Source organism: Ursus americanus, chromosome 20 (assembly GCF_024610735.1).
Source record: "Ursus americanus isolate L20-20 chromosome 20, mUrsAme1.1.p, whole genome shotgun sequence".
Taxonomy (NCBI): Eukaryota; Metazoa; Chordata; class Mammalia; order Carnivora; family Ursidae; genus Ursus; species Ursus americanus.
In genome coordinates this window covers 56,715,557-56,722,885 of record NC_142146.1, presented here as the reverse complement: position 1 = coordinate 56,722,885, position 7,329 = coordinate 56,715,557, and positions in this window count along the sequence as shown.

Genomic DNA, 7,329 nt, shown 5'->3' with positions numbered 1-7,329 from the left:
GAACACTTAGTTAAGCATAATCTATGAATATGCCAGTAGAGAAGGTTTACCTTGTAATAGCAAGAAAACCAGTGACATAGGGATAAGCACATTTTCAATGATGGTACTGTGTGAACGAAAAGTCAGATAAATGTGCTGACAAAATTTACACTAAAGTTTTATAAATGCAGAAACTAAAATGTCATTGAATTATATACTTATTACATTTTACAATGTTTGCATGTTATAAAATTTGTCCTGAAAAATGTAGACCGTATCTTCATGTTTATGGCATGTCACTGATATTATGTCTACCAAAAGCCTTTGCTCCCTCTTATCCCTCCCTCAGAGATATTAGTCATATTTACATTTTCATAGTTATGTTTATTTAATATTCTTTAGAATTCTTCTCCCAAATACATTTATTTAAATATAATCCTTTTTCATTCTGTCATTAGTCTATATTTCATTTGAAAATACATGACACAAAGTTTCTAATCTTGGAATCTTGGGCCCCAATTAATGTGGAAGTCATCTGTATTAAGCTGGTTAAGTAATGAGAACGACAGAGAATAGTCTCTAAAGTGCCTAAGAAAAAAGTCCCTATAATTTAATGGCATAGATAAGGTTTAGGGCTTATCTTTACTTTTTCTTGTAAAGATACATATTAAAGAATGATCATCTCCTTAAGAGATAAAGTAAGGTTGGTTATCATCCTTTGTTAATTGCAACCGTTGCTCTTTTCTATAAAGGTTCATTTATGGCTTACTCCATGCATTTATCTCCTAATTTAGACTTGTCAAAACACTGGGAAGATTTATTATTTTCTATCTAACCAGAAAACAAAAAGTAACTTTTATATCTTTTCTTAAGTTTTATATGGTATTTGTATCACAAGGAAAGGAAGGGTTAGCAACATTAACTGAGAGCCTACTTTGTGTAAGATACTGTGCTAGAAACTTTCACAGTCCTTTTAATAAACCAGTGAAGTGGGCTTTTATTTTTTATTTTTTTAAAGATTTTATTTATTTATTTGAGAGAGAAAGAGAGTACAAGCAGGGGGAGGGGCAGAGGGAGAGGGAGAAGCAGACTCCCCACTGACTAGGGAGCCCAATGCAAGGCTCCAACCTGGGGTCCTGGGATCATGACCCGAGCCAAAGGCAGACACTTAACTGACTGAGCCACCCAGGCGCCCCTGAAGTGGCCTTTTAATACATATGTTATGATAAGGAACTCTGGAGTGAAAATGGGAAACTTTCCCAAGATCATACAGGTAATATCAGAACACGGTTTCCTGATTTCAAAGCCATTATTTCCCCATAATATCTCACTACTTCTCCATGTTTTTATGGAAATTTGTTCAATTATTTCAAACAGTAAGGAATTAGTAAATTATTCATGTTAAAATATACATACCTTTTATTAATTTACCTCCATTATTGCCCTTATAACTCTCTTTTGTATCCAATGGTCTACTAGTCTTTCAGTACCAAATTTTTGGCTTTCTGAAGTTGGAGAGTAGAATCCTGAGTCCCCAAGACAGTGCTACCCCACAGTGATGCTCATTTTTAAAAAGTAAATTAAGTATTATCATTATTTAAAAGTAGAGAATGATGATAACTAAATTCGAAGTTCAATTAGTAAAAACTGTATTCTCAACATTCATAACTAGAGCCTGCTTTGACTTTCAAAAATTTAGAAGATAAATTGAGGAGTTATCTTAGCTGTAATAGAAGTCTGCCCCAGTGTTACAGATAAGAGAATAGAAGCAAAAACCGAACTATGGATGAAGAAAAGCTTTCTAAAAGGTACTGTCATCTTTATTTAATGGATAAAGAAATCGAAATCAATAAAAATTATTTGCTTTGCCCAATGTGACAAGTGGAGTCTTCATTTGAGCCTAAGCCTTTAAAATGTATACAGTATTGTTCTTTATCAGTGGGTAAAGACTGAAGATTTTTAGTAAAAGGCATTATTTAAGACCTAAAAACTAACTAGTTCCTACACTGGAAGAAACTGTTTGTTTAAAAAGAATATGCTAGAGTAAACTAAAGCATTAAAACCTCATTAATTAGCCCCACTGATTCAATTTCTGTGATATTTCATGCAAGAATACATTTGTGATTTAATCTTCACATACTTTAAAAAACTATTTTGTCTGTATCATGCTTTACAAGATAGTTTGGCTTTTTGTTTGTTTGTTTTATTTTTTTAAAGATGGGGGTTGAACTCATGACCCTGAGATCAAGACCTGAGCTGAGATCAAGAGTCAGATGCTTAACAGACTGAGCCACCCTGGCGCCCCGACATGATGTCTTGAATAGTGCTCTGCAGGAAATCAGTTGGGTCCTATGTTCTTGGATTATACCAAGCTTCCCTGGTCATTGTCAGTCCCATGAGCAGGGATCAATGCAGAGCCTTGTGCAACTCTAAGTAATTTTACCAGTCTTCCAACAAAGGTTAAAATGGAATCCCATGTACCAGATCAAACATTATAACCACTTACTTCTACTCAACATTGATGACACTGTATCTAGTCAAAGAGGGCTCATGAACCTAGAACAACACTTATCTTTCCAAAAGTCAATCCTTTTGCTTCAATCGCCAGGGATCAAGAAAACGCTCTAGATTCCCACTTCTCCTATTTCCTAATACTCTAAATATCATAAGCACTATCTGCCTTGTCTAATATGAATTGCATCATCTTCTTTGTCCCTATAGATCTAGTCACCACATGAAAGCTCCAAGATTCCAAAGTCATGTCTTCATGTCTTAAATTCTAATCTCATAAATTTATCTATATACCTTATCTTGTTCCCAACATATCTCCTCACTTTTTAAAAATATCCCCACTGTCCTCTTTGAAATTGCCAAACCATCATTAGCAAAATGCTCTACAAATATGGTCTCTTATCCGAATGTTTCTTTCCTGAATGATCCAGCTTTTATGGAAACCTACTCTCTTCTGAGAACACCAATTCCTCTGTAAGCCTTTCAGGTGCCAGTTGGTTTTATCCCAGAGAAACACACTTCCTCCTATGATCTGTCCCTCACTATACCCTAGACTCTCACCCATTTGTTTTCAACCCTAAAAAAACATTACTACTAAGTGTAATCTGGACATACATCTCACGTTCTTCAATTCCTACTTAATGTATTACTTTGTTGACACCCTGGTGATAGGGTGCTAATCCATCAATTCTGTTACTTAATTAACACTTACGTCACGGCCATTTCAATTATGTCACCGTTAATGTAATTTCTTCCCACTGTACTTAAACTCCATAGTCAATCATAACCACCCTGTTGCATATACCCTGAACTCTCTTAACCCCCTTTCATTTCATTCTTTTTACCTCAATAAAAACACAACACTGGTTAAATCTAATTCTCCAGTTACACTACACTTGCACCAAGCACAACATCAAACTGTTAACAAAACAATATGTAAAGCAACATTTTAAGCCGAATAGGACAGTCATCTGCTTAATAACATCAAATAGTTCTCATTTCGATGCAAAAGAGAGCTGAAGTAGTAGAGGCGAAGCAGTGGATGATGGATGAGGTCAGACGTGATGGACGGCGCGATTGTCAAAGCACTGCAGACTACAAGAACTTCTGCTCAACTACAATGGCCTCCTGGCTGATTTTAAAATACATGAGGTATTATTTCATCTTTGAACAAATTGCCCCACTTTTTACAGTGCTCTTTGAATCACTACCTCAATTTTTTCAAAGGCCACCTCTTTAAAGAGGGCTAGCTGCATTGAAATTTGCAAGTGAATTATCAAGGGAATTACAGAATAAAACTGAGCTTGAACAGCCCTACTGTTGGGTTTCATTCACCCACATCTCTGAATGCCACTTCAGCCATGCGACAACAGATCAATTTTTTTTTTAATGGCATTGGATGGTAAATTCTTGATGGCACATTTTGTGGAATCTGTTTTATGCTTCCATCTTTTTGGTAGTTCATATTTGTGCTATGTAATATAGTATTTATTCTGTAAAAATGGTAGCAAAATGTCAAGATATTAACAGTGTTTAATTTTAGATGGAAGGAATACAGATGATTATTTTATTTAATACTTTTAATGTTATTTAAAATTTCAAAATACTTGTAAAATCTTATGTGACTATATAAGTGTTCAAATATATTTTGTTAATTTAAAGTTTTGTGTTCTTGCCCTAATTATGTGACATTATGTATGACTAATCTTAAGGAGTCCTTTCAACCTTCCTGGGAAACTTATCCTCACCTGTAAAATGAGGTGCTTTTACTGGTGCTCTCTTGAGTCTCCTCTAGCTCTGGCTCTGAGCTCAGGATCTTGCTGGAGGTACTGACCATAAATGAAAATATAAATAAAAGTGAATAATTTTAAATTTTGAACATACTTGTTAGTAAATGAGATTGACCTCTCCAGATAATTACTCTAATTTACTGGGGATTTTCTCAATAATCATTTTGACCACTTGTAAGGAAATATTCGAAAGTTATAGTGTTACAATTCAGGTGTCACGACTCCAACACTTAGAAGGGTCACGGGGTGGGTGGCTAAGGAAAGAGAGTAATGCATTTCTATCATTCTTAATTTTACAAAACCAAGCCAAAAGTGAAAAACAATTCTATATCACAGATTATGCCTATAACACTAAAAAGCTTTACCTAATACCCGCCAGGAGAGTTACATTTCTCCATTCCTCCTTATTAATTGCCCCTCTAGTGAAAAATTAGGTAAAAAAAAAAAAAAAAAAAAAAAGAGAGAGAGAAAGTATAAAAATACTACTTTGAAATAAGCCAAAAAAAAAAAAAAAAAAACTTCCCCACACTTAGGTTTTTTGTTTGCTTGTTTCTATGTGTTGTTGTTATTGTTTTTCCAATCAGCAAATTTCCAATGAGACAAGAAATCTGAACCTGTATTCCTATATTCATTTTTCTATTGCTAAGTAACAAAGCAACACACATGATCTCAGGTTTTTGGGTCCGAAGTCTGGGCCTGGTTTAGCAGGATCCTCTGCTCAGGGTCTCAACAAGGTTGTAATTAAGATGTCAACAGGGCTACGTTCTCATCTAGAAGCTTGATTAGTGAAGAATCCCCTTCTAAGATCATTGAGGTTGTTAGCAGAATACATTTCCTTGCCACTATGTAACTGAGGGCCCAGCTTCTCACTGACTGTTGGAAAAGGACTGTCTTCAGGTCACAGAGGTCACTGAACACTCCCTGCCACATGGCCCTCACAACATAACTTTTTGCTTCTTCAAAAAATCAGACTGGTGAGAAACCAAGCGACACTCGGAGAAGCAGGAGAATTCAGATTTATTATATACTGGCAGACCCAGACAAGCTCGCACTTGAAATTCTGGGCCCCGGATAGCGGGGTTACAGAGCTTTTATAGGGCAGTGCAGGGGGTCAGTTTCCAAGGGCTGTGCTGACTGCTGGTAGGTGGGTTTAATTGGAGGGGTTCCTTTAGGTAGGAACAGCAGTTAGGGCAGTGCAGCAAGCTCGAGGGTGAGAAGCCTGTTTACAGAAGCAGAAACGTCTGGTTATCTCTTGCTCAAGCGGGGCTTCTGGTTATCTCTTAGTATTGCTAGTTACTTTCCATCTTCTGGGGCCTGAAGGCCTGGGCCTGCGCTGGGTAATTTTCCTCTTCAAGATGTCTTATACAATGTAATCTACTCATGAAAGTGATACCCTATTGTCTTTGCCATTTTCTATTGGTTAAATACAGGTCACAGATTGCACATCACTCAAAGGGAGGAAATTACACAAGAATATGACACATTGGAGGATCACCACAGTATATGTTCAGTGCAATCTCCCAAGATGCCACAGACCATAGTTTGAGTTTGGAAAATATTAAAGTATTAAAGAGATAAGGACCTTATAGGTCATTTAGTCTAAACGCTAATATTTCAGAAATTGGGAAACAGGCTAAAGGAAATAAATACCATGTATTGGGTGGCAGAGCTGATTTGAAATCATAGTTGCCCTGAATCCCCTGTCCAAGCCTTAGATGAAGGCAGTGATTAAATTATGTCATCGAATCAATGTATTTTCTATGGTAATGCGTCACTAATTTTTCAGTATATACTACCAATGGAAAACTTAGGTTTCTACATATAGCAATTTACTTCTAAACAAATTTTGGAGTACAGAAAATAAATCAGCAGTCATTTGTATTGCTGAAGGATTTTATTCTCACCTGAAACTGAGCAGTGAACATTTTAGCCATGTACTATTTATCCTACTATTTTTTTTAAGATTTATTTTATTTTATTTATTTGACAGAGAGGGAACCTGTTGGAGCTCCATCCTAGGACCGTGGGATCATGACCTGAGCTGAAGGCAGACGCTTAATGACTGAGCCACCTAGGTGCCCCTATCTTACTATTTTTGAACATAAAGCTTAAGCACTAAAAGTAACTGTAGTTTAAAACTTCCTCATTTGATCTTGGATAAATAGATGCTCATTATTTAAATGTAATGCTGTAATAAGTACATAAATTTATTCCATGGTAAGTATGTTGCTAAAGGGATTAAGGTTTTAGTTTATGCATTTAAAATCTGATTTTACACCTTTTAAAATAGAAGTCACTTATAATTTTCAGCAAGCAATGAGGATGACAACTTCAACAGTGATATTACCAGCTAAAATGTCATCATTTAATTTCTCCAGTGTTCTTGATTTCTCTCAAAAGCCATTTGTTTTATTTCAACTGTTGTGCAACAGGACAAGACCAGGCCGCACTGGTAATTTAGTCTGCAAGAAAAAGCTTTCTTCTGCCATATAACAGAAAAACCAACCTTCATTAACAGGAAAGCAGCACATGATAAAATGAACAAGCAATACACAATCTTAAACACAATCAAATTTAGGTTTCCTTATATCAACAAGTCATATGACTTGCTGAAATTTAACGATATCCATAACCTACACTATTGTCTCTACTAAAAAAGAAACACGGACTTGTCTACTTCACTGGTCATCTGGAGAAGTTCTATGTTCACTAAGGTTCTATGGTAACAATTTTGTCAAATAGTGAAAATGCACAAAATTTTAGCTTTTTTTTCTGTATGGCCTGGGATAATTAAATTTATGTTAAATTCTCCATTCAGGGAATGAAGAAGTAATATTCTTTTTGTTTTATCTTCCAGACACAGGCATTTTTTCGAGGACCAGTAGTAGTCCTTCAATTTTTATTTTCAAAGCTAAGCAAATTTGTCTTTCCTTTTTTCATAGTTTCTGCTATGGTATGATGGGAAAAAAGAAAAACTTGGATAAACATTTCTAAATATGGTAAATGTCCAACATGTCCTTACACTGTTATGGCTTCTTTTAAAAAATGT